The 26,807-nt window shown below is 35.7% G+C and overlaps 2 long non-coding RNA genes across 5 annotated transcripts; one reads left to right on the top strand and one right to left on the bottom strand.

The window, feature by feature from the left end:
- Window positions 1-6,413: 6,413 nt before the first annotated feature.
- On the bottom strand, window positions 6,414-14,973 carry LOC147846821 (uncharacterized). Its single transcript, XR_015476588.1, has 3 exons — window positions 14,267-14,973; window positions 11,456-12,814; window positions 6,414-6,624 (listed from the first exon to the last, which is right to left on the bottom strand). It is a non-coding gene; the product is annotated as an uncharacterized LOC147846821 (long non-coding RNA).
- Window positions 6,895-10,463, top strand: LOC147846822 (uncharacterized). Of its 4 annotated transcripts, XR_015476586.1 has the most exons (8): window positions 6,895-6,939; window positions 7,501-7,573; window positions 8,527-8,581; window positions 8,671-8,764; window positions 8,887-9,045; window positions 9,142-9,237; window positions 9,412-9,541; window positions 10,310-10,463. It is a non-coding gene; the product is annotated as an uncharacterized LOC147846822 (long non-coding RNA). The 4 variants fall into 4 exon arrangements; XR_015476584.1 differs by lacking the exon at window positions 10,310-10,463 and having other exon boundaries at window positions 9,412-9,651; XR_015476587.1 differs by lacking the exon at window positions 6,895-6,939 and having other exon boundaries at window positions 7,275-7,573; window positions 9,412-9,529.
- Window positions 14,974-26,807: the final 11,834 nt, after the last annotated feature.

Here is a 26,807-nt window from a genome sequence, read left to right as displayed (position 1 = left end):
GCGACCGCTGCAAATTGTGCTTTAATGTTTAGCTGGTCAACTGTATGGTATGGAAACCTTATATACCTGCTAGATGAACCCGTCTCATACAGCTGCCATTGCAAGGCTCAAAGACACTTTGTAGAGTGCAATTTAACACAACTGCCTCTAGAAGTCGCCAATGGAAATAAAACAGACACGCACAAAAAATGTGTGCGTACGCCAACCATAAAGCTGCCGTGGAGCTGCGCACATTCCCACGTTCAGTTCATTGTTAGTAAATCCAAACGTGAGCGATTCTGAGCGTGAAACCTGGCGTACGCAAAGTTTTTGTGTGTACGCAGCATTGATACATGAGGCCCCTGGTCTGCAGCGCAGCTCGCTTGCGTTGGGCATTGAGATTTTTCTGTTATTTATGTATTTTCATGAATATTATTTTATAGTTTGGTGTATTATTCTAATTGAGAATTCAGATTGTGTGTAGATAAGTCCTTCACTTGTAAAGGCTGCAGAGACATTCATTTGTTGATCATTTATTTTAATAAACAATATTATGAGGATACTGCTCACCAGTGCAGCCTGTCTCTTTCCTGCTCACAGTAATGTAAACGTATGAATAAATGTGTCAAATACATGCACGTTAACTGTCATTTTAACGTGATCAAGTGATTTTTCGTCTTTTTCCTTCATCTGAACACATTTAACTCTGTCATAACTGCAGTATTTACACTCCTCCATAAAATGTATAGCAGATGTGACTGTATGGATTGCTTTTCACTGTACTTCGTGACGAAAAAGGAACATTAAATGTTGTTCTGTGTTTATGATGATGGAACTTGCAGACATTTGATAGACTTGATAGACTCATTTCTGTCGTCTGTTAAGGTAAGCAGGCTGTGTGCACGCAAGCGATACACTTATTTAAACATGTCTGATGTTAATACTATGTAGGCAGATTTATACACACAGTTTCAAAACTTTTAGAACAACCGTAAAGCAAAACAGATATATTTCCCAAGTAAAAACGATCCAAAAGGCACAAATGTCTATGTTTTTTTGCGTATTTATTTGTTTATATCATATAGCATGGATTATAATATAATAAACTGAGAGATTAACTCTTTGTCATGGACAATATTTCTAAAAATGAGCTTGAGAAGTTGTCTGTAGCAGGGTGGTGCTGACGTCACAGGTGAGCGCCCTAAGGGCTATGTAGTCCGTTCATAGCCTAATGTTAGCTTTTCAATTCTAGCGTTTGTATTTAAGATCCAAAAGTGCTCAAAGTTGTATTTTCGTGTGAGGATTATCCGACTGGACAAAACGTGTAAGTGTAATGAAAAGTGTTTGAACACTAAGCTTATTATTTGCAATCTTCGAAAAGCCTATGGGAAAATCCCATAGGGATTTTCACGAGGGAACCAGTTTTATGCTAGCAGCCGATTAGCCTACAAAGTGACGTCATAGTTCCTCCACTCTATTGGAACACTGCTTTTTAATTATTCATGTCTGACCATGCTTTTTGATGACAGATCTGCCAATCTGTGAGACTACATCCGTGCACAGCACGCTGTATTTAGCCATTCATGAGGGTCATATGTGTTTGTTTTCATGATCCATGGACTATGGGATTTGTTGTATGCTTTTCTCCGTGATGCGGTCTTGGCCAATACAGCAAAGCTGTTTGTGTGCAGCAAGCATTTTTGTCAGAAGAGCTGTACAAGAATTGGAGAATGGCAGACTTTGTCTTTTACCTCTGGCTACATAATTTGTGGTTTTGAGAAATGTCCGCAAAACTACGTTTTCAGAATGAGCCTGGGTTGCTTTTATCAGTTGAGTTTTTTACCATTCAGACAAATCACCTATAACCGTGCTGCTGTGTTCGCACATGTTTAAAATCCTCTAGATTACCGGCAGGGTTAATGGTTGAAATAGATAGGGCAAGAGCCTGCTGCACTGCTCGCCACTGTGTCTGCATTGAGACCCTGGGATTCAGGATGAGAGAAGACCTCCTTTTCATAGTGTTTATATATGATTATCCTTATAATGATATAACATATTATGGTCATGTGTAGGCCTATAGAAAATTATGAATTGTCTATCGTATATGTAGAAGGGCATTAAATGACTTAATGTTTATTTCTTTGTATTTTAACTTTGTATAAAATTATGGGTCTCCTCACGTTTAGTGTCTGATTTTTTTAGACAGATTTTTTTGCGCCAACTGACATTTGTTCCCTTTGCTCCCCTCTTTTTCCCCTGCTCTGCTGGTCATGCCCCCTCCTCCCTCTGATCACAGGGCTTCACAGCCATCTTGGAGCACTTTTTAAAAAAAGTCTGAGATAGACTTGAGAACTGAAAGAGGGGGGTTTTATGACCTTTTAAGGAATAAATGTTTAAGCTGTAGTTTGTATCCCCCTATGGCTGCTCTGAGTATAGCACAGCCAATATCATGTGACTAGCAAGGAAGTTAGTGCCTGCCATGCAACTGTTCTATTGCTGGGTAAGAAAGCAAGTGAATCAATGCACATCTGTGTTCATCCTTGGCCTTTGGAAGATTAGTCGATTTGTGTTATGGTTATTGTTTAAGGTAATTACAATTTTACAAAGTTTAATTTAGGCGCGTTTTTGTAATTTGTATAATTTGAGTACATTGTAAATGTAATTTTTTTCACTTATTATATTATATTATAAATATAATTTATAATATAAATCATTTATAATATTATATCAGAGCCTGCATCACTGTATACTAATCACCTTTATTGCCTTACAATTTATTTTCATTTTATTTGATAAGCAGAAAAGACCTAAATTACAAGGTATTTGCAATAAACATTTCTGTTATGTCCACATTGTGAATGTCAATTTATATTGTTTATTTTTTCTTATTCATAGTTTTGCTCCGCCCTTATTAAAGTTTAAAAAAGGACATTCTGTTTTTGTGAAGTTAATGAGGGAGAGTTTAACTTGCTGGTGAGGTATACACAGAAACAGTATAAAGTCAAACATCCAGATAACCAGTGTATGTCCAAGGGATGTTTGGGACAAAATTGTAAATATATATAGTTTGACAACCGCTTTGTCATTAAGCAAAAACCTAGAGTAAATGTAACATGTTTATAGAAAACACAAAGCATGGAACTTATTAGTATTTTGTACACTGATTTTCCCCAAATATTCTGCCATTAAATATATGTATATATCAGAATCAACATCAACCTGACACTATAAGTCCCAATTAAACTCCTCTAACATTGATGAAAAACTGGATAGGCTGCTGGGTAGTATTAGTTTGCTGGTACTGGTTTGGACCCAGCCAAAGTGCACAGTTGCTACAAATGCCACTCATAAACACCTAAAAACAAACTGGACATTCTCAATGTTGTGGATCATGTATATGTAGCCTACACACAATAGCCAATGCATATTCAAAATACCATAACAACACCAGAGCAACCTTTGGGGCAGAACATAAGCATTTACTGAAAGCAAAAACAAACATTCTTAGAATGTTCTCAAAATATTCCTAAAACATAATTTTATTGAAAAATTCTTCTTTGTTTTGTGTTTGACATGGATGTGAGTTTGGGGTGGAAATGTTTGTCCACCTATTGGTGTATGGCAGAATGTCAAAATTTGATACATCACAAAGACTTGCTGTCTTGGTTATAGATGCACCAGCCAGATATGCGTCAACAGTTTGTCCTCTTTTAACCTCTGATGGGTCACCCAAAAATGTTGTGTGAATTGCAATATTTTAACAGTTTTTTTATAACCTGTGCTATCACTCTGCTAACTAAACCTACACGCTTTGCTCTCACTGGTGGAATGTGCAATGAATGTTGATCCTCTACCAGGCTGGTCAAAGATTCATTTATTCATTTTCCTTTTGAGTCTCTTATTTATCAGATGTTGTCACCATGGAATAAACCACCAACTATTTTGACATGTTTTATGCAGCGGATACCCGTCCAGTCACAACCCAGTACTGGAAAACACCCATACACTCTTGCATTCACACACACACTCATATCAATCTATCATCTCGCATTAGTGTTTTTTTTTTTTTTTTTACTGGAACTAAGATTGCGTGAGTGTGATTATATGTTTGCTTTTGTGCATGTCTGGGAACAAAACTTTAGGTCCCTGTGTGCTAATAAATAGTACCCATTGCAGTTGCCAGAAGAGTGCCCGTCCCAGGGATTTCAGAATGAGACAGAATATGTGAAAGTGAGAAAAAGAGGAAGGAAGAATGAGGTGATCTTGGAGGGAGAGATGGAAACAGTGTTTTATTTTCAAAAGAATGAGCCCACAGAGACATTTATCAGGCATGAATAGCCTATAAACACACAAACTCACACACACATCCTCGGGGTTTGGGTTCAATCCACTACGCTATAGTTACAGTAGCTTGTGTCTCATACAGACGATGCAACTAACTAAACTACCTAAAGTTACAAGTCACATGAGCATCACTTTAGCTAAATAACACTCGTAATTTTAAAAAGTGTAGGTGTGCACTCTAGCTTGCAAATGTTTGAGTGTGAGTCTGTGAGATATATGTTTCAGTGTAGAGCAGCTGTACTGGTCAATGCAGATTGTTAATATATCACAAAGCCCTGCTGCATCATCCATCTTCATTTCAGATTTACACACAGTACTCACACACATAAAATACAGTAATTTCTAAAATGTAGACGGATGACAAGGGAATACTGAAAAACAGATGTAGCTAATGCAGATACAATCAATCTGTTCTGTTGTTCTAAAACCCGGAAGAGAATTTGTAATTTTGAATCATGGGTTCCCTCTGGAATTTCTCGTGTTTGTAGAATAGCAGTTTTAAAATATTAAGAATGACAGTTTGCAATTTATGTCATTGAAGGTAATCTGACAGGTAAGTAATGTTCAATCCTCAGTAAGATAAATGAGAATGCTTAGGTTTTCTGGTCCTATAGATTAGTAGAAAAAAACACTTTAATCAGTTTAGAAAATTGGTTTATAAATTCCAAAAGGACACAAAATTCCCAAATGTCTCCAGCACCATTATGCTTTTCAGAGCTCAATGACAGCCAAGCAGGGAAAGCCATGATGAAGTAGCTGACTGATGGGCTGTTGAAAATTGGCCAATATTTAAGTAACCCAGACATTATTACTTACTTAGTTTTTTAACCCAGTGTTAGGTGTGCTTATTCTGCTCTGCTTAAGCAAGTTCCCCATTTGGTGAACCCTAGAGAGTTCCTCCGGGGCCCCCAGCATCGACTCAGCAGAGGAGCCAGATGCCTGGCCCAGTATGATGTCTAGTATGCCCGTTTGGTCTGCCAACTTGGTGGGGATTGATGACAGCTATGCATGGTACCCATTGGCGATCTCATATCCCACTGGATAGGTCTAGTCCATAATAGTTATTAAAGGGCCTAGTGAACGTTGGAAGTTTGCACCTTAGGTGATGCTTGTGCGCTCACACTATGCTTGGCAAACTTCACATCAGAGCTGTGACAGGCTCAGCTGCTGTTGCGTTTTCCATACACACTTCCATTGCGCAGAATTACGCAGATTTTCCAAAGATTTTCCGCAGAATTCCGCAGATTTTTTAGCCCATTATTTTAGCCCAGTAAATGTGTAAATCTGAATTTACTCAGTTTTTATTCAGTAATTTACTAATTTTACTTTAATATATTAAGGTTTTAGTCATGATGCTCCGCTGGATACTCCCAAAGTAATTCCGTAGAAATCCGCAGAGTTTTACCAAAATTCTCTGCAGAAATAGCAAAAAACGTCCGCAGATTCCGTCTGGCCCTACTGATTGGTCATCTAGCGAATTACCATTGTGTCAGTAGACACAGTAGAAGTTCCTCTTCTGGGAACGTGGGCTATGCTAGTACCTGGGATGTTATGTTAAATAAATGATTGAATGCAGACCATGCTCATTATTTGCAGTATTTGGTCGCAGCAACCAGCTTAACTGGAGGAGCATGATGATTTCAATTTAATTGATGTTTGTAGCTAATGCACATGCAATGTAACATTTTGGTAACGCTTTCTTTTACAACCTGCAAAGTACCACATAAGTACAGTGAAATGACGGTGTACTTTTCTGTACGTATGGTATAACTATAAAGAACGTATGTTTAGGTATAAGGGAACAAACTGTAATGCTTGGGTAATAAGAGGCCAACAACCAAATATTCAACACGAAAAAGTACCGCGTAAGTATATTGAATTTACAGCGTCTTATCTATAAATCTATAAATTGCAAAGGAACAAACCATAATGTTTGGGTAATAAGGGGGTAACAACATGCAAAGTACAGTGTAAGTATTTTGAATTTACGATGTACTTTTCATTAAGTATTGTATATATATATATATATATATATATATATATATATATATATATATATATATATATATATAGATAGATAGATAGATAGATAGATAGATAGATAGATAGATAGATAGATAGATAGATAGATAGAATCAAGCAAGGGTGGTGACAACCTAATGAAACCTGCTAACTTCTGTGTAAGTACATTAATAATTACCGTTATTCAGTGCTCCGGTTTTATATGGGGTATTTAATCAATCAAAGGTTTACAAAGGCTAATTTGAAAAGGCAAAGGCTAATTTGTATGTCATTGACACACTGTAAACCCTAATGCTGTAACTAATTAATTGAGTTGAGTTCTATTAACTTAAATCATTAAAATTCGTTTATCTTAATGAACCTTGATGAGTATTTAGAACTTTTTCTTATTTTTGAGTTTGAAAAAATTTAATCTTTCAAGTAAGGTGAACAATTCTGCTGGGTTTAATCTATACAAAATGTCTCTTTAAAGTTTCATTAACTCAAATTCTGTCAGCCTAGTGATTTTGCGTCTGACGTCATCCAGGTTCACGTACGTGCTCATGCTTCATTCATTTTTTTCAAGATGGCGGATCGGCCTCGCTTCACACTACAGTAAGTAAAATATTTACAAATCCTAGAAATATTAAATGTATGTTTTAATTAATATAATCACAGTAACAGTTCAATGTAATGTAGAGTTAATCAGGGTGCGTTTACATGTCGTACATTACAGAAAACATGTTTAGCCTCACTTGTTGCTAACTAACGTTAACATTACTGTTTAAAAAGTTAGAATCAGTGCAATGTTAGCGTTAGTTGTAATGTGTTAACTCTGAATTTTAAAAGAGTGTGATAAAGACAAAAATATTTAAAATCGGCAGATTACATTTTTCAAAAAAATTTAAATCTTGGCGCGAGTATGCCTTTTCTCAGCCTGTGCTGAAGTTGTCATGGAGACGTGCGCTCTCACAACCGCATGTCATGGCGCTGCGCTGAACTCCATCCAGTATGTGAATGTGGTATTATCTTCGCGATCTGTAGGCACTTCGGAAACGAAAGGCGCAAGAAACGTAACGTTAATCATAACTCAAATGATCTCCGCCTAAACACTTAACGGTATTTTCTGATGACGCGCAAAAACGTAGTCTCAAAACTTAACTCTGTCACACGCAGCTTGTTGCTTGCTGATCCATGCATGGGGAGAGCCTGACGGAGAACATTTAAGCTGCGCTCCTCACCTGAGCAGGTACAGAGCAGAGCTTCATTTTACACTACCACATTGAGGTAAAGTTGGTTTTATATTCATACATTCATTTAGTAACAACTTGTGACTCGCTCCATAAATTGTTTACCATGGTTCTTTGTCTATTCGTTCTGAAATCACATGCAAGTATGACATGAAAACAACATTACACTAAATGCACTATTTTTTTTGACTGAACAATGTTGTACTTTGAAAGTCATTGGCTGCTAATATGATTTCACCATTAAGAATATGCAAAAATTACCTTTCTGAAATTATTTTATTAAGGTGAAAGTCTGAATGTGTAAATATAAAACTAACTTTACCTCAATCACCAGCACTGATCAACACTTAATATTTCCTCGCGCTTAAGACGACATCTCTGCATATCAATGATTACCTGATTAATGCGATCAGTTAAGTGAGTTTAAATGTCATTTAGGTCAAATGTATTCTAAAGGTATGATAAAAGTTTTTTTTTTTTCAATCTATTTTTTAAAATGTTTACTCTGGAGAGAATATAAACAGCCTAAAAAACAAAGTATGCATATCTATAACACATTAATACAAAATTATGTTATTAAATAAAATAATAACAAAACAAAATATTCAAGACGTGGTAAAGAAGACAGTTTTCTGATGTGCAAATTTTGTAGCTTAAAATATATTTATATCTTAAAAATATAAACATTTTAGTATATATTTTTACATCATTAGACAATAAGGTAAGTTTTGTTATTTCTAGCTTTTAAAATCAGGCCTTAAATTTCTTTGTCGTCCTATTCAGTTTTAGAAATTTCAATACTGTTTAAATTAAATCTGTGTTTATCGAATTAAAGCAACTAACATGATAATCAGCTCTATTGCTAACCGTTTTGGAGGTTAACGTTAGACATCAGGCAATTGTACTACTTCCACTCTCAGCTAAATGACACTGTGACTTTGTGTACATACAGAATTGAAGGTCAGGTGTTGCTGACAGATAGGTTCTTAAATGGAGGCATGTGAAAGGTGGGTAAAATATTTATTTTGTACTACTATGCCTGGCATATCCAGATAAAATAAATATTACAGTGTATTTATCAATGATACTTTTGCAGCAAGGAAAGTGAAACTTCAGCTAGACCTTGAGTTCAGTTTACAACATGAAAATCCTGATTTCAACATCTGATCAACACCTGATTTTCATCTGAGGTAAAAAATAGACAAGTAAATGAAACATAATAATAATATTAATACATTTTTCTAGAATTGTATATTTTGTGGTGTGGGTTTGTTTTATGAAATTCTCTCTTGTTTCTTTTTGCTGTTTGCAGAGTACCAACATGTTACAAATGAGAATTTTCCCCACAAATTCTTTGCAAAACTGGACCACCACCTATTTCATTTGATGACAATTTTAAGGCAAACATCCATCCAAAACTGGCAAGACAGCAGATACCCTGGCTAATCTTTTAAAGGTTTATGATGAGCAGGTATGTTTGGGGTCACGTGTTAAAGTATACATTAAAATGTAATTTGAATTTTTTTTTTTTTTTTTAATTTTTAAAAAATTGATTCTTGATTTCCAGGAACTGAATGATGTCAGTTCATGACGGACTACTGTTATCAGAGGTCTTTTGGTCTTGCTGCGTGAGCGTGACTTAAGATTCTTTAGGAACACCCTGGTAAGACTTCATTCATTCTTTTCACAATTAGGCATGTTTAATGAAAAGATGAAAGTTTTGAAAACTTTTACTTAATAACATATTTGTAATCAAGAATAGTTGATGAATCATATAATATTGGCTCAGTCATTTTGATACTGTCCTTACATTAATATCCTTGAATTATGTTTTTAGATTGATAATCCTGCTGACTGAAGATGCTTTATTGGCCCTGCATTCACTGAGGGTCTCTGTTGTCCTGAAGAATGAATTGGACACCACCCACAGCACACTTCCAGACCTTTCTTGTCTTGTATGGATTAATGTATGCTCTTCACATAATATATAGTAAAGGACTTTGAACTTGTGCAAAAAGTTTTGCTTGGCATGGATGATGGAAAATAAAAAGTCTCGTAGCATGGAAACCTTAAAGAATGAGTTGATGTAGAGCTTTCTTTTTTTTTTTAACTTAATAAAGACTGTCTCTGGGGTAGTAACTTCAAAACATTTATTTACCTTTAATTGGTAAGTATGCATTTTATTATATATAGGGATAGTTTGTCCAAATGTAAAATTCTGTCATTTACTAACTCTTCACTTGTCCCAAACCTGCTTGAATTTCTTGCTTCTGTTGAACACAAAAGTTAAGTAAAGCTGACAACCTGTAACCACTGACTTTCTAATAGGAAAACAAATACTGTGGAAATCGGTGGTTACAGGTCTCAGCTTTTTTTTTTTTTTTGGTCAAAAATAACGTTTTAAGTGTTCAACAGAAGAAAGAAACTCAAACAGGTTTGGAATAAGTAAATGACAGAATCATAGTTCAACCAAGACTGAATATATATATATATATATATATATATATATATATATATATATATATATATATATATATATATATTGTAACGAGCGCACATGCCACGTCGCCCTGGTCGCTAATTCAACCCAGCTGGACCATCATCAACACAGGATCGTTCACAGCTGGACGTCATCAAGTGGAGAGGCATATAAACCAAGCCCACGCAAGGAGAAGATGAGCTTCATTCACCCAATGACTCCATGCGCTAACGCTTGTCTCTCTGTCTCTCCACAGCAGACTCCAGCTCGTGACGATCCCACATCCGACTACTCACTGTCCTTCACTTACTTCCCGGAGCACCAGAGCACCTCACCTTGAAGAAGAGCACCGTTTACACCCCATTCACGTTGTAAATAAAGCACCCTCCGGGGACTTGTCTGTAAACTTATCCAACTGTGTTGCTGTTTTCCCTCTGCCTCGCTACAATAAATATATATATATATATATATATAATCTGCTCTCCGTTAAACAGAAATTGGGGGAAAAAATAAATGGGGACGAATAATTCTGACTTCAACGATATATATATACAGTTTCTGTGTAGTTTACACTAAACGAGTCACTTCACAGAAAGTGCACTTATTATTTTTTTTTAGCGAATGCCTTAAGAGTAAGTTTTACACTTATTAATGTATTATTAAATTTTATCAAACTTACAGTTTTTTTTTTTCTTGAGGCTCTTATGTCTGATATCATATTTACATTGTGGGTAATTTTTATTAATTTCAGAATAGTGTTCATTTTCAATCTCTTTATGTCTAATAGTTTTTATCGTTTTAAGACATTTGTAATTGCATAGGAGACAAATTTGAAAGTACTGTTGGACATTTTTTTCTTTAACAATAAATGTCTAAAATGGTATTGTCTGTGTGTTTTAAATTACAGATTTATTTTGACAGATTTATGGGGTTTAAAGATTAAAATAATGGCTAATTTTATTTGTGAAACTGACGATGGAGAAGTTAATTAAAAAAAATGCTATCAAAATGAATGAGCTGGGTGACTAAGTATGTAAAGGTGAGATAAATAATTAAAAATAAGTTAATTGCTATTAAAATGTATGAGCTGGGTGATTTAAGTATTTAAAGTTGAAAGAAATTAAAGCAATTAAGTTAATTGGTATTAAAATGTATGAGCTGGGTGACTAAGTATTTAAAGTTTGGAAAAATTAAAACAATTAAGTTAATTGCAATTAAAACGTATAAGCTGAGTAACTTGGGTATTTTAAGTTAGGTGAAGTGTCTTGCATGAGTACAACAAACTCAAAACTTAATGTTTCTGTTTACTTAAAATAGATAATTTCATAACTTAAAAAATTTGACGTAACTGATTACCTCAAATTTTTTGAGTTTTGTCAACTTATTCGGGATTACAGTGCACTTTTGGCACTTTTTGGGGTATTTTATTAGTTATGTTTTCCTGTAAATGATTCAATAAATGATTCAATAAATACCGTACCGTGCCATTCATACTGAGGTATTATATATGTATATATGTATATTATATATGTAAGCAGTGCTTCCCTAAAAATGAAATGATTCTCTGTGTGTCCTAGACAATCCAAATTGCCTAAAGCCTTCAGAAGTTTTCAGAACTTTGGAGCATGTTGAAACAAGGATTTTCTTGGTGTTAAAGGAGTTTGCATTCACAGTACTTTAGATTTAAGACTACTGAAAACAAAGCTTCAAGACTGTCAACTCCAAAAGTCTGTGTTCCAGGTTTCAGGACATATACCTTCAAAGATAAAACATCTCCATGTTTCCAACAGGGCTGTCACCTCCAGAAAACTAAAACATATGCATTCCAGATTATTTAGATTTTGAAACAAAGTTCAAGAACCTTCTTTTCCAAATGAGACCATCTTCTTTCTACTACTGCCTCGTAAACAGCAGAAGCATAAGTATATTATTTTCCAAATATCTTTCAGAGTCCTTTGCATAGTGTGATTCATTATATAATATTCTGATTCTAATTAGATGATTGTAACTGATATATATTGTTAGCAAAAAAAAACTCTGTTATTTGTTTTTTATCTTATTTGACTGTAGCTTATCTTTAAAAAAAGATAACCGAGTAACTCATCAAAATCCTTAGTATAATCACTTTCATGATTCATGCTTATCCACTTCATTAATTGTACATTTAGTAATTTAGTTATCTTTGTTTATTTTCTTGTAAAGAGCCCCTATTATGGGTATTTGAATAATGACCCTGTGTGTAACACAGCTCTAAGTTAAGTGAAATATCCAGTTAAGGCTTAAATCTAAAAGTGCGCCTTGTTTAAAACTATTTATTTATCTATGAAAGGATCGACTCATAGTGGTTCAAATAAATCGTGGGGGTAAAATATCTTTAGATGTGTCTCCGTGACATTGAACTTAAGCTCCACCCATTTGTTGCACGCGCAGACCCGGGAAAATTGAAACCCCCGGCCACAAACACTGTAGAAAGAAAAAGAGGGAGACATACAGTGTAGCAGGTCCCTGCTGAATCATGTGGGGTAGATGCTGTGCTCTGAAGTTTTTTTCTTTGGTTGTTAATTGAAGACAAACTTGCGACTAACAACGTTCTTCTATGGTCTACCTCCAATAGGAGCACCTCTTCTTGCTTGCTTTTGCCATTACATTTTAATTTGGTTTTTGCCAAAGTGGAGTCATTACCATATTTATACGGGTCAGGAGGCAGGGAGGGGTTTTCCACTTGTGCACGTGCGCTCTGTTTCATGTTAATTCGTATGTACTAGGGATGGGAAGATTAACCGATATGTATCGATACGCGGTCATGCGCGTGCACAATGCGAGTGCATCGGTTGAGCAGCAGAGGATGAATGAAATTTTGGTAGCAAATCGAGATGCATCGGTTTTTGCGAGATGCATCGATTTTTCCGAGATATAGCTTATATTTTTAATATAGAATGTATTTTTTATTTATTAACAAGTGTTGTCAACCTGTTTTTGGCGCATAATTTAATCGACCTACATAAAGTAAGCCTTAGCAACGGATTTGCGGATGTGCACACACTACAACTCAGTGTATCAGGTGTGCGGATGAAGCTAGTGGAGCGCCCTCAGAAAGCACGAGAAGCAAAACAAACATTTTATTCCCCACTGAATTTTAAATCTAAAGTATGGCAAGCAACATTATGGATTTAAGGATGGACGACATAACAGGACAGATGCAATTTGCAAAATGTGCCGCGCATCTATAAAATACGCGGGCAGTACGACTAATCTGAAATCTCAATTGAAGCGGCGCCACGGTGTTGTTGTGAAAGCATCTTCCAGTGTTTCTGCATCCCCGGCTTTCGCACTGCTTCAACCAGCTCCAAAAGTGGTGAGAAAAGCATTGCAAGTTTTTTTTCCATGCGCAACAGTTCTGCTCGCTCTACGCCAATAACGAATGCTATTGCATTGTTCATCTGCAAAGATATTCAGCCTAGTGTCACGGAGAACGAAGGTTTTAAACACCTCCTCCTGTTAATTTTTATTTAATTATAATAATAATAATATTAATAATAATAATGATAAAAATAATGGGTGTCACGGTGGCACAGTGGGTAGTTTGACCACCTCACAGCAAGAAGATTGCTGGTTTGTTATATTTTTATTAGCCTGTTGTTTACAGTGACAGTGATGTTTCAAAGCAGCATAACACTGCTAGTTCACAACCTTAAGTTTTGAATAATCAGTGGCAAAATATATCTTTGTAAAACTTGTTTTCATAGTTGAAAAGTTAAATCACAATTCTTGTTGTGCAATGCTAAATTTATTTATGTTGAAAGAGTGCAAATATATACCTATTTTTTTTTAATATATATTGCACTTATACATTCTGTTTATCTTGAAAATACTTAAATAATATGTGCTATATGTTCTAAAATGGCCCTCTACTGTAAACTGACACTCTGGCTCTGAGAGAAGAGCCAGTTTGTAAAAAAAGTCTTGGTTTTGCTTGGTTTATAAATAATCAAACTCATTCAATGGCACAGCATCCTCTTTCACATCATCTCATAAACTTGATCTAATTAGTTAGTGCTGAAATATCGCATCGTATCGTGATATGGGTGTGAATCGTATCGTGTTGCATCGCAATATGTCACAAATGTATCGCTAATATATCGGATCGTATTCTTTGTTTCGAGATGCGTATCGGATCGGCATTATAGCTTAGATGCCCAACCCTAGTATGTACAAAGAGAATATGCGTGGGATTCCGCGTAAGCAGTGTTTCATACATCTGAATTTTTTATTGCGTACGCACATTTACAGCTTTGTCCGTACGCAATGTCTTAGTATTAATTCAACCCAAGTCTTTGTACATGAGGCCCCAGGTCTGGACATTTGATGTTGAATGATGTTTGACCGAGTGACAACGTGTTTGGAGAGCTAAATCCCAAGATTTTTTCTTCTTTCTCTCTCTCTCTCTCTCCTGTCTCTCCTTATTTTTTCATCTTTTACCCCGTCTATTCTTTCGCAGACCAACCATTTGTTTTATGTTTATTTCTATCATTAAAATTATTAAATTATTAAGTTCATCGGTTCTCCACTGCCTCCTTCCTGATGGCAAAGGGGCTATTAACTTCATTACAATCACCCATGAAACAAATTCATTCAATTCATTCAACTGAATTTCAGATTAACTGGATATTTCTGTACAGCCTAGATCTACATCTTCAAGGTAAAGTTAAAACTAAAGATATAAAGATTTGTGGGGTTATAATAATGTATTGTAAAAATGCACATTAAATGTGAGTTTTTTTTTTTTTTTTGCACACACATTCACAGACTTCTGCTTGTGTTTTAGTTCATTATCTTTCAAGTTTTCAAGGCTTGTATGTCTATTAGCACATATAAATAAAATGAGGCCAAGCTGTGAGTTGATTTTAAAAAGCTGAAAGCAAAAAAAAAAAAAGAGTATGTTTTAATGCATACAAACTTGTATGATAAGCTAAATGACTGCATTTAGGCTAATATTAAACATACATTCATCTTAAAACCACCAAACTCTCCTCTTTTTCATTGAGTTGTTTCACACTATTTTGTTCTTGGGATTTTCTTCAGTGGATCTTCAGTCTTTCCCAATTTACACAGACATACACAACCCTATCCACAGCTTTATTTCAAAAGATTCCAGAATGCTAAGTTGTGTTTCTCTCTCATTACTCTAATTACTCTTAATCTCTTTTCATTATTCATAAGTCCATATTAATTATTTATGATTTAACATTCAAGTCTATCATCCCTTTATTCATCTTATTGGCTCAATATTCCCTCAGGGAGCTGTGTGTGTGTGTGTATATATGTCTCTGTGTGTGTGTGTGTGTGTGTGTGTGTGTGTGTGTGTGTGTGTGTGTGTGTGTGTGTGTGTGTGTGTGTGTTTTATAGCGCAAAATTTTTGCAAAAAATAAATGTTAAATAGTCATTAAATTCTCAAAGCTATTTTTGACTGTCCCTGTGTTCATTTCAATGGACATCATGTGAGGTTTTGTTGTTGTTGTTTTTTTTTTGTTTGTTTGTTTGTTTGTTTGTTTTTTTCCAGGGCATTTAGTTTCATTTAAATCCTGTTATCCATGATATTGGACTTTTACCATCCGATCAAACAGCAGTAAAGCTCTGTTTGTTGTAGTTTGAGAAATATCCAGAGAGAAATCAGGCATTGCTGTTCTTTGTTCCAAACACAGAAGTACGCAACGCTTTCAGTGATTTTACTCACATTTATTGATATGTTTGCCAATATTTTATCAATCATATATTTAAAAAAATTGATATCACTTACTAATAATAGTTTAAAAAATTATTAAAAGCTGTGACCCTTCAGGAACTGTGGTTTAGAGGTATTGTTAAAGAGATAGTTCATCCAAAAATCCCTATTTACTCACCCTCAAGTAGTTCCAAACATCTCAGTTTGTCTTTTGCTGTTAAACACAAAAGAACAGCTGAAAACCTGTAATTGTTTATTTCAGAAGAAAAAACAAATACTTTGCAAGTCAATGCAGGTTTCCAGCTTTCTTTAAATTATCTGCTTTTGTGAAAATACAAAGAATAAAAACTCAAGGGTTTAAAAAGGGTGAATAAATGATGACAGATTTTTTTTTCTTTTTGGATTAACCTTTTTTGAATGCCTGTCCATTGTTATTTACATTTAGTCATTTAGCAGACGCTTTTATCCAAGGCTACTTACAAATGAGGACAAGGAAGCAATTTACACAACTATAAGAGCAACAATGAATAAGTGCTATAGGCAAGTTTCAGGTCTGTAAAGTTTAAGAAGGAAAGTATTAGTAATTTATTTTTATTTTATTATTATTTTTTTGACTACAGTTAGTGGTATATCCAGAGAGGCAATTGCAGATTTGGAAGTGAAGTGGAGACTAAATAGTTGAGTTTTTAGTCGTTTCTTGAAAACAGCGAGTGACTTTGCCATTCTGATGTAATTAGGGAGTTCATTCCACCAACTGGGCAGATTGAACGTGAGCGTTCTACCCTCTTTGGGATGGAACCACAAGGCGACGTTCATTCACAGAACACAAGTTTGTGGAGGGCACATAGATCTGCAGAAGTGAGAGCAGATAAGAAGGGGTACAGCCAGAAATCGCTTTGTAAGCAAACATCAGAGCTTTGAATTTGATGCAAGCAGCAACTGGCAGCCTGTGCAAACAGATGAGTAGCGGAGTGACATGTGCTCTTTTAGGTTCATTGAAGACCACTCGTGCTGCTGCGTTCTGGAGCAGCTGATGAGGCTTGATAGAGCTAGCTGGAAGCCCCACTAGCAGAGAGTTGCAGTAGTCCAGTTTGGAGAGAACAAGAGCTTGAACAAAGAGTTGAGCTGCATGTTCAGATAAGAAGGGTCGGATCTTTCTGATGTTATAGAGTGCGAATCTGCACGATCGAGCAGTTCTAGAAATGTGGTCAGAGAAGTTTAGTTGGTCATCAATCGTTACTCCAAGGCTTTTCACCATTTTGGATGCAGTAATGGTTGCCCCATCAATCTGGATTGAAAAGTTATGGTGTAGAGTCGGGTTGGCAGAAACTACAAGCATTTCCATTTTCGTGAGGTTAAGCTGAAGATGATGATCTTTCATCCTGGCAGGCTGAGATGCGAGCTGGAACCGAGGGATCATCAGGGTGAAAAGAGATGTATAGCTGGGTATCATCAGCATAGCAGTGGTAGGAGAATCCATGTTTCTGGATGACTGGTCCTAGAGATGTCGTGTAGATGGAGAAGAGAAGTGGCCCAAGAACAGAGCCTTGAGGTACCCCAGTGTTTAGATGCCGTATATAGGTTGGACACATCTCCCCTCCAAGACACCTTGAATGACCTGTCAGAGAGGTAAGATCTGAACCATTGTATAACAGTCCCCACAACGCCCAGTGACTCAAGCGTAGATAACAGGATCTGGTGGTTTACAGTGTCGAAAGCAGCTGACAAATCCAGCAAGATGAGGACTGGTGATTTTGAGTCTGCTTTAGCCAGTCTGAGATCCTCCACGACCGAGAGCAGGGCAGTCTCAATTGAGTGGCCTTTCTTAAAGCCGGATTGCTTGTTGTCCATGAGATTGACATGAGATATACATTGGGTTCTAATAATCTGCAGTCTATAAACATAAACTATAAAGTTAAAATGTTATAATGTTTAAGTCTGTAACCTTCAGAGAAGACTTTAAGTAAAAACCAACAATTTCTTTTTTTTTTCATGTTGGTATATTGTTTTTAAAGTACAGTACAGCTGTTTTGAACTGATGTTCTTTGAAATGACAAACAAAAAATCAATTAAAGGTTATTAACTTTTGTTTTTTGTCTCATTTATGAAAGCCTTAAGAACAGGGGTACTTTAACAATTTTCTGAAAGTTGGAACATAGATCTGAAAGGGATGAGGTGCATATATATATATATATATATATATATATATATATATATATATATATATATATATATATATATATATACAATTTCAACAATTTCAATTTGTCCACTTCTAATCTGTTGTCTAATTTGAAAAGCAAAGTTGGAGCAATGTCATGAGATTCTTTTTAGAGTGGTAATTGTTACAAGGACTGAAGAGTTCGAAGTGATGGCAATCGAGAATTTCTCCATATTTATTCACAAGAAAGAGATGTGTCACGTTGTTATTACCTTGTATTTTTGAAAATTGAATTTGACTGTGGGATATATGTGCAAAAAAATTAATGTCTTTTCAGAAAACACATTTTACTGGGAAATAAAAAATAAAAAAATTAATTTGGAAATCCACAAAGAAACCAAATGTTAATTCAAAATGTTAATTATCTTCTATGTTTAAGGACTACAAGCTGAATAGTTCTTAGATCAAGTTCAAATACTTGTAAGTATGTCTGTTGAAATCTATAGGAGTTCATTCAAACCTTTGATTCAGTGACACATTTACATTGTCAGAAATGTCCGCTCAATAGAATTCATTTTAATATGTAATAAATATAATAGTTTTTGTTGAAGCATATTTACATTAATTATATTTAAATGTTTTTTATTTATCAAAAGTGAATTAAAAGGCAGTGCTAGTGTATAGATATTAAAATGAAATTCATAAACTGCAATGACACTAATTTTGACAAACATTTTGTTAGTTTAAATTTTTTTTTTTTCATGTTCCTCAAATTTTAAATGTTTAATTCAATGTTTAGGGTCGAAAGCAAATATTAGAACATTCCCACTACTGTATCTGTTTACTAAGTGAAAAACAAGTCTTGCATGTTTTTGACTGACTTCTCTTCTTGACTGCCTACTTGACAGTAGTGGCTATATGGTTCCCCTGACTGAAATCACCCAAGTCATTTTAACCTCCTAGGGCTTAGTGGCCACATACGTGGACAGCACATTTTAGCTCTTATGTCTTATGTTTTATATTTTGTTACAGACATACGGTGACATCCTGCAACTCTTTTGCAGCATATGAAATGTCCCAAACACTATTTTAACAGTCTAAAATGGTCAAAAAAATACTGATAGTCAAAGCATGATAAAAAAAAAATATGTGTATGTATTATTAATGCATTAAAAAACAATCAGGAAAAAAATGCTTCATTCAAGGCAGAAATAAAGAGTTTTTCATTCTGATACACAAAGATGACTTTATTGTGTTTTATGGAAATTCGGACCACAAGTCCACAAATATGGACATTTTTTTTTTTAAAAGCACTTCATATCAAAAGATGATACTTAGGCAGACAGACAGACAGACAGATGCTCAAAAATGCTGAAAGTGATCAAGGTATAACTTATGTATCCCAACCAATTTATAGAACCCAACCCTAAACTCAAATGCAATACTCACCTGTAGTAAATGTGCCATGTAAAATTATTAGTTTATAGTACTTACATTTTTCACATTGTGTCTTTTCTTATCTTGGTTCAGCCAGAATCAGACTGCATAAACACAAACGGAGGAATTCTCAATGTCTGAGCTCACCCTAGAGCACAAGCCCACAGGGAAGCCTTATCTTCCTGCATCTGAACATAGTTCCAGTTAAGTTTACAGCCAAGTTCATTTTTCCAGAACGCAGAAAGAGAAGAATGTTGTTTAAAGAATGAACTACCTTAATGGATCAGATAAACAGTCAATAAAGAGAGCGGTTAATATGTCAATCATGCACAAGAGGGCAATATGCAGCAGTTTAATATTAAATATATACATATTTTAAATTGAATTAGATTTTACTTGTTGCTTTAACATTTTGGGGGTGTCCTATAATGTTACAAAAAGTGATTAAAAACACAATTAATTACTTATTTGTAAAAGATATGTCTTAAATGCTGTGTTCAGACATTTAGATTTATCTGAACATAATCTCTTACCTTTTTAACATTTCATTTAAAATCCACTTGGCTCAGTTTGGAATGCTGTTGAAACACAGTTTGCCTCGAATTATCTATAAGATTAAATGTTTTAATACAATGACAAAGTCAAAAACTATAAACTTACAGCCTCTCACATCTCCATATATGGTTCAACGATGTTGCTAAATTTATAGTTGAAACTGTTCTGAATGAAGTTTGATCTCTTGTTATAAGTTGTTATAAGTTGTTATAAGTCATACTGTATCAAAGTCCCTTTAATGCAGGTCATTTCACTAAGTGGCCATCTTTGAAACACCTCTCGTGCAGTATGCTCAGGCATTCTGTTTGAATAAAAAAAAACATTAAAAAAAAAAACTAAAACTGTTTGCCAAGTTTACGATTGAATTTCATATTAGGAATCACCAATAAAAAAACAATGACTGATCCCTTATTTTAATTTCTAAACATCTAAATCACACAAAATTTTGCAGAAACTCAAGCTGCGGTCACACTGGGCTTTTCCTCCCATAGACTTTTCAATTCATATGCACGCAAATGCATCAGACCGGAAACGCAGGGTCATGCGTTAAGTTTCGCATGTCGCTGTGGTGCAAAGTTCAAGCTTGGTGAACTCTGACCTGCGAAATCGCATCACTTGACTGCGTGAGACCAATCGAGGATCCACATCTCTTGACATAATTTTAAAACATGGAGCAATCACTGGCTTTTTTAAATGTCTAATCATCTTGTTTAATCCCACCCCTTTCCGCAGCTCCACACGACAGAATATCGCATGCTCAAACTCTAGTATGACCGCAGCTTCAAGTCTGGTCTGAGCCCCTCTCGAGACTCGTCAGTCTATAGCGATTGATGATTGGCTCCTGTTGACATGGGCAAGGTTTGATCTCATTAATTATCTTACTTTTTTGGAGTTTTTCTCCCCTCTCAGCTGTAGATCCTATCTGCAAACACTGCTGTGGCACCTGCCCTCACTCGTAGCTGATTAGCGTTTCTACAACTACTTCAGTGTTCTCTGTCTCAGTGCCAGATTATTACTCTCTGTGTTGAATGATCACGCCATAGCTTTTGTAGTTTGTCTAGTCTAGTCCAGTTCAGTCCTGTTTTGTGTCAGTATTATTTGTTCTCTGAGCTCACTAGTACTCTGCTCAACCCGATGACTACCAGCTCTCAAGTGTCGACCACGAATCTCTTCCTCAGGTGAGGTTGTCAGCTCATACCAGCTCACCTGATCTGCCATCTACTGTAGCTAGCCATGGTGTGTTGTTTGTCCATAACACCTGTACTAGAGGGCGGGCTTTTTATTTGCCATATAGTGATCGATGATTGGCTCCTGTACTAGAAAGACCCTACTGTTTTTACATTACTGCGACGGTTGGGTTTAGGGTTGGGGTGGGGGTAGACGTACATAAAACACAATCAATAGGAAATTTATTTTACGCTAAGTGATTTCACTTGGCGGCCATTTTTGTAATGCCTCTCGACAGTATGCTTGGGAATTCTGTCTGGATGGAGAAACATTAAATTCTCAAAAATATTTGCCAAGCTCGACGCGGTGGCGCAGTAGGTAGTTGTCTCCTCACAGCAAGAAGGTCGCTGGGTCAGTTGGCGTTTCTGTGGGGAGTTTGCATGTTCTCCCCGCGTACACAAGGGTTTTCACCGGGTACTCCGGTTTCCCCCACAGTCCAAAGACATACAGTACAGGTGGATTGGGTAGGCTAAATTGTGCGTAGTATATGAGTGTGAATGAGTGTGTATGGATGTTTCCCAGAGATGGGTTGCAGCTGGAAGGGCATCCGCTGCGTAAAACATTTGTTGGATAAGTTGGTGGTTCATTCCACTGTGGCGACCCTGAATTAATAAAGGGACTAGGCTGAAAAGAAAATGAATGAATGCCAAGTTTACAATTACATTACACATTTGGAATCACCAATAAAGTTAAACAACAACCTTATCATAAGTTTGTTTTTTAAACATCTAAATCAAACCAAATCTTGATATTCTTTAGGTTATGTATTCCCATGCTAATGTGCATGTGCACTAAAAAGGAACGAGATTACAACATTGACCTTAGGGCCATTCTACACATTGGCTGTGAATACATTATTTGTTAAGCATTAACTCTACATTAATAAGCGCTAGTAGTTTATAACTGCAGCTACAAATGCTCTGTTCTTGACTTATATGTTTAATAATTGTACTTTCATACTTAATACTTTGATTTATTTTTCATTACTAAATTAAGTATCACATTATTTACAAACCATTTGTATTTAAGAGTAGTTAAGGGTTTTTAGGATCATTCAGAATGAGTTAGTAAATGATTAAAAAACTATTGAAATCAACATTTATATGTCTTATTATTCAGGCATGCACTAATAATTAACTAATATGTTATAAGCACGTATTACTGTATATAGGTGCTTATAAGTCAAGAATACAGCATTTGTCGCTGCAGTTATAAACTGCTTACTAATGTTTATTAATGTAGAGTTATTGCTTAACAAATAATGAATTCACTAGATGCTAATTCTTAGTAAAGGATTCATAGTGTGTTGTTATAGTGTTACCAATTTTTCAACTTTAATAATCAATTTATATAAAATGCTGTGCTTCCCACCTCTTTTATTTCGTTGCAATAACTTCTAGAGTGAGTTCAGTGCTGAAGTCTGCACTGACGCAGCAAGAACGCATCCAGGAACTTTCACGCATCCTCCATTCCTGCAGTCTTGAGTTTTGGAACTGACCTTTGGCGGTTAATGATGACATTACACAAGGACGCAAGAATGCTGAAGAACACATATTGAGAAACAGCTATCATCATCCTTTGGATAATAATTCATCAGATCGCACTGGTCCACAACTTGCTCTTGATGGTGAATCTCCTCCAGAAATGAGAGTTGCTCTTTGTCTACAAGTTTGTAGGCGTTTGAGTATCTGCTGTCATGTATTGTGCATTAAACAGAATGAATTGCACCTCGTGTTCATTTTATACAAATCACAAAACCAAAAACTTTTGTTTTCAAGTTCACTTGGTTCTTTTTACAGATTTCAAGCTTTATTTGGATATATTTCTTATGTATTCGCTGAGATTCCACTCTTTCCACTAGAAATGATAATTGCATATGAAAAGAATTGCATATCAAAAGGCATGTATTATTAACATAATAAATGTATTTTCAATGCAAAAAAAAAGTTTATGGATGTATATGGGTTGTTGTTGCGTCATTGCATTTTCACTGTCACACATGACAGAAATAAAGTACTGTCATTTAAAGTATCATTTAAAATGCTGTAAGTGGTTAAATATTTATTTGTTGTCCAGTCTTGTCATAAAACCTGCTGTGTCGTTACATTTTTTACAGTTTTGAGGCAAAATTAAAACTATGACTAAAATGGTCTTATGGTGCGACTGTTAAACTGTTCTCTTTATCAATCTGGAGTCGCCACAGCGAAATGAACCGACAATTTATCCAGTATTTGTTTTATGCAGTGGATGCCCTTTCAGCTGCAACCCATCACTGGGAAACATCCATACACACTCACACACTAAGGAGAATTTAGCTTACCTAATTCATCTATACCACATGTTTTTGGACTTGTGGGGGAAACTAGTACACCCAGAGGAAACCCACAAGAATGCAGGGAGAACATGCAAACTCCACACAGAAATGACAACTGACCCAGCCGAGGCTTAAACCAGTGACCTTCTAGCTGTGAGGTGACAGCACTACCTACTGCCCCCCCCCTCCCCCTCTTTCTGTCGCACTTCTTGTTCATTTACTATCCTGTTATTAAAAAAATCGATATATTTTACATAAACCTAACCAAATGTGTTTTAGATCAAATTTAAAACTTAATTATTTATTCAGTGTATTGTTTTTAATTTTAATGACCTCCTCAATGAGTAAATTATGACAAAAGTAAGAATTTTAGCCACATTTGCAGTAAAACTGACAAATTAATTAACATGGCAATTAGTTCAAAATGCTATAAAAGGTTTACCACTAAACTTCTCATTTAGGTGAAGCAAGATCACAGATAGCTTTTTTTTTTTTTTTTTTTTTTTTTTTTTTTTTGCTTTATGGACATAATAATATGCTCCTGTCAGTCAATATCAGCACGCAGAGTAATTGTACCAGGGTTTTGGACCCTGGTTTTGATTTTTGTTTTTAATGAAATTAAAAGACTTGATGTGTTTATACCACTAGTGTGGCTCTGTACACACCATTAGGTGCCTTTAAAATTAAAGGTGCCTTTAAAATTAAATATAATATATTCTGTTTGGCAGGCGTTTAAACATGTCTATCTTTAATATTTTGTGACAATGACAATACTTTCTTTTCCATCTCTCCTGCTCTATTCTCAACATACTCACTATCCAGCTGGATGAATGTTGCCTCACAAATTTAATACAAATTTAAATCCTACTAATTACTATTTTCTACTAATTACTAATTTAAACTTAAATTGTTAAATTTGCAGCCTATATAAATATGCACAATTTGAATAAGTGTGTATGAAATACGTTTTGTACCTGTATACTACTAATAAGAAATGTTCACCAAATCAATACATTATATAGAATCATTTCTGGTGGACCATGTGACACTGACTGGATTAATAATGCTGAAAACAAAATGGTGAGGCTACAAAAACGGCCAAGATGCCACATAAACTTGCACACTCCTATCAGTCATTTTTGGATTTAAATTAAGAACTGGTGCTTAAAGTCTTTAAACTCTAAGCCAAGTCAAATTAGTTGTAGATTTCTTCACAACACAGACATTGGACTTAATGGTTTTTGTTCATGTCCACTGAGTCTGTGGTAAGCCACAAGCTGTCAAAGAATCAATGTAGTGCAGCCTGTATGCCTCATAAGACAGACTGACTAAGATAGCAATGTTTGGGCATTTTAACTGAACATTTCACACAGCACACAAATACATCATTACAAAATTGTACACAAACATGTTCATGCTAAAAACTGGGATTAAATAAGAACAAGCATATATGACAGACTAATATAAATAATTTCTCTCTCTCTGCCTCAAGTAAAAATTCTATACCAGTGGGTAAAATAAAGGCAGACACAAGATGGTTGAGAGGGGTCTGGATGCAGATCTGGTGCAGTTCAATCTGAGCTCTGTCCAAAGCTTTTTAATGCACTCACCTTACCCCATCCCTACCCCTACCCCTCACCGTGATCGTCACTTGCTCCACTCAGAGAATAGTGGTTGCCATTGCATCATTGAGATATGCAGTCTCAGCTTGCGTCATCAAGGCTGCATCCAGATATTATTGGGATGGTTTAATTATTGAAAATAAGACATGCTACAGAGGCAAAATATAAAGCACTGGCATAAAACTTGAAATTGCAACATGTAAAAAAACTGTAATATTTAATAAACCCTTAATTTTTTTTTAAATGGTTTCTTAAAAATAAAGAATAAAATAATGTATTTTTAGATTATTATATTTGATTGTTTAAGTATAACACTAGTATATTGCTAATTTTGATTATTGCTTTATTTAAATACAAAAATTTAAATTAATCAGCTTAGTCATTACATATTATTATTATGTAGCAGTAATAATTTACATGGGGGTGCTATAAATATTACTATATGAGGTTCATAAAATGTGTCCATGAGTTCCTTGGAGTACAGTCAAGTGCATGTGTGTGAAAGTGCATCTGTGTGGGCCTGGATTTTAAGATCCAACAATTTAATTATTATTTTGTTTTTGAGTCTTAACACACACATAAAGAATGCAAACACTGTAACAGATACAGTGCTCAGCATAACTGTGCCACACACTAGAGGGCACTCTACAGACCACTGCTGCTATACTACATACTCAATCATGCATCTCACACACACACTAGTTCCAGATCACTACTGATTACAAACTCACAGCTCATATCTCGAAGACTGATTAAGAGAACTATAAACATACCTGACTTTCAAAAATCTTTGCTTAGTTTTGTTTTACTGTAGTGTACGGTAGCAGTACCTTGCTCCTGGTCTTGCTTTTTGTGTTTTTGATTCCTGGACTGTGATTTGTTAGATGTTTTAGTGTTTGCTGGCTGCCATCACCTTTGCCTGTAAAAAAAAAATATCTGTGATCTAGCTTCACCTTAGCCTTGACATTTCGCTTGTCGACAACCCCTTTTTGCTACTGTTTTGCTCCTGATGTTGACCTTGCCTGTATGACCATTCTTTAAATAAAGCTGCGCTTGGAACTTTTATCTCTGTGTGCATGTCCTGCATTAAAGAAGACTGAGCCACACCTGTTCCAGCGGCTTTATTGGAAATATAGCCAGCAGTTTAGCTCATCAGGACTCGTCAACATGACCGTGCCCTGGAGGACCACATTAAAGACTTTTTAGACCCTGCTCAACTAACAGATCTTCCTGACTGTATACTGGTTGAAATTTTCTGTTATGTACTGAATTAACCTTTAATGACTAAAGACATTGTGGTCCTTGAGGGTCAATGTGTGACATATTAAATTTTGTTGTTGCCGCTGCCAGAATCACCAGAGCATTCGTTGGCACCAGAGCCTTTGTTGGCACCAGAGCCTTTGTTGCAGCCAGAGCCTTGGTTGTCACCAAAGCCTTCGTCGCCATCCGTCTTTCAGGTGAGTCTTTAAACCAAGGTCCTGACTTTATGTGGTCATTAAAAATCCTATGGCCCTTCTCGTAAAGAGTAGGGATGTAACCGCGGTGTCCTGGCCAAATTCCCTCCATCGACCCTTACCCATCATGGCCTCCCGGTCATCCCCACTGAATTGGTTGTATCACCACCCTTCCACCAATAGTTTGTGTGTGGTGAGCGCACTTGCGCCGTTGTCCTGTGGCTGCTTTCACATCATCCAAGGGGATGCTGCGCACCAATGG

The sequence above is a fragment of the Danio rerio genome, chromosome 1, assembly GCF_052040795.2.
Source record: "Danio rerio strain M-AB ecotype USA chromosome 1, GRCz13ab, whole genome shotgun sequence".
Taxonomy (NCBI): domain Eukaryota; kingdom Metazoa; phylum Chordata; class Actinopteri; order Cypriniformes; family Danionidae; genus Danio; species Danio rerio.
The sequence above is the reverse complement of the archived record's forward strand: the minus strand, read 5'-3'. Positions and strand labels throughout refer to the sequence as shown.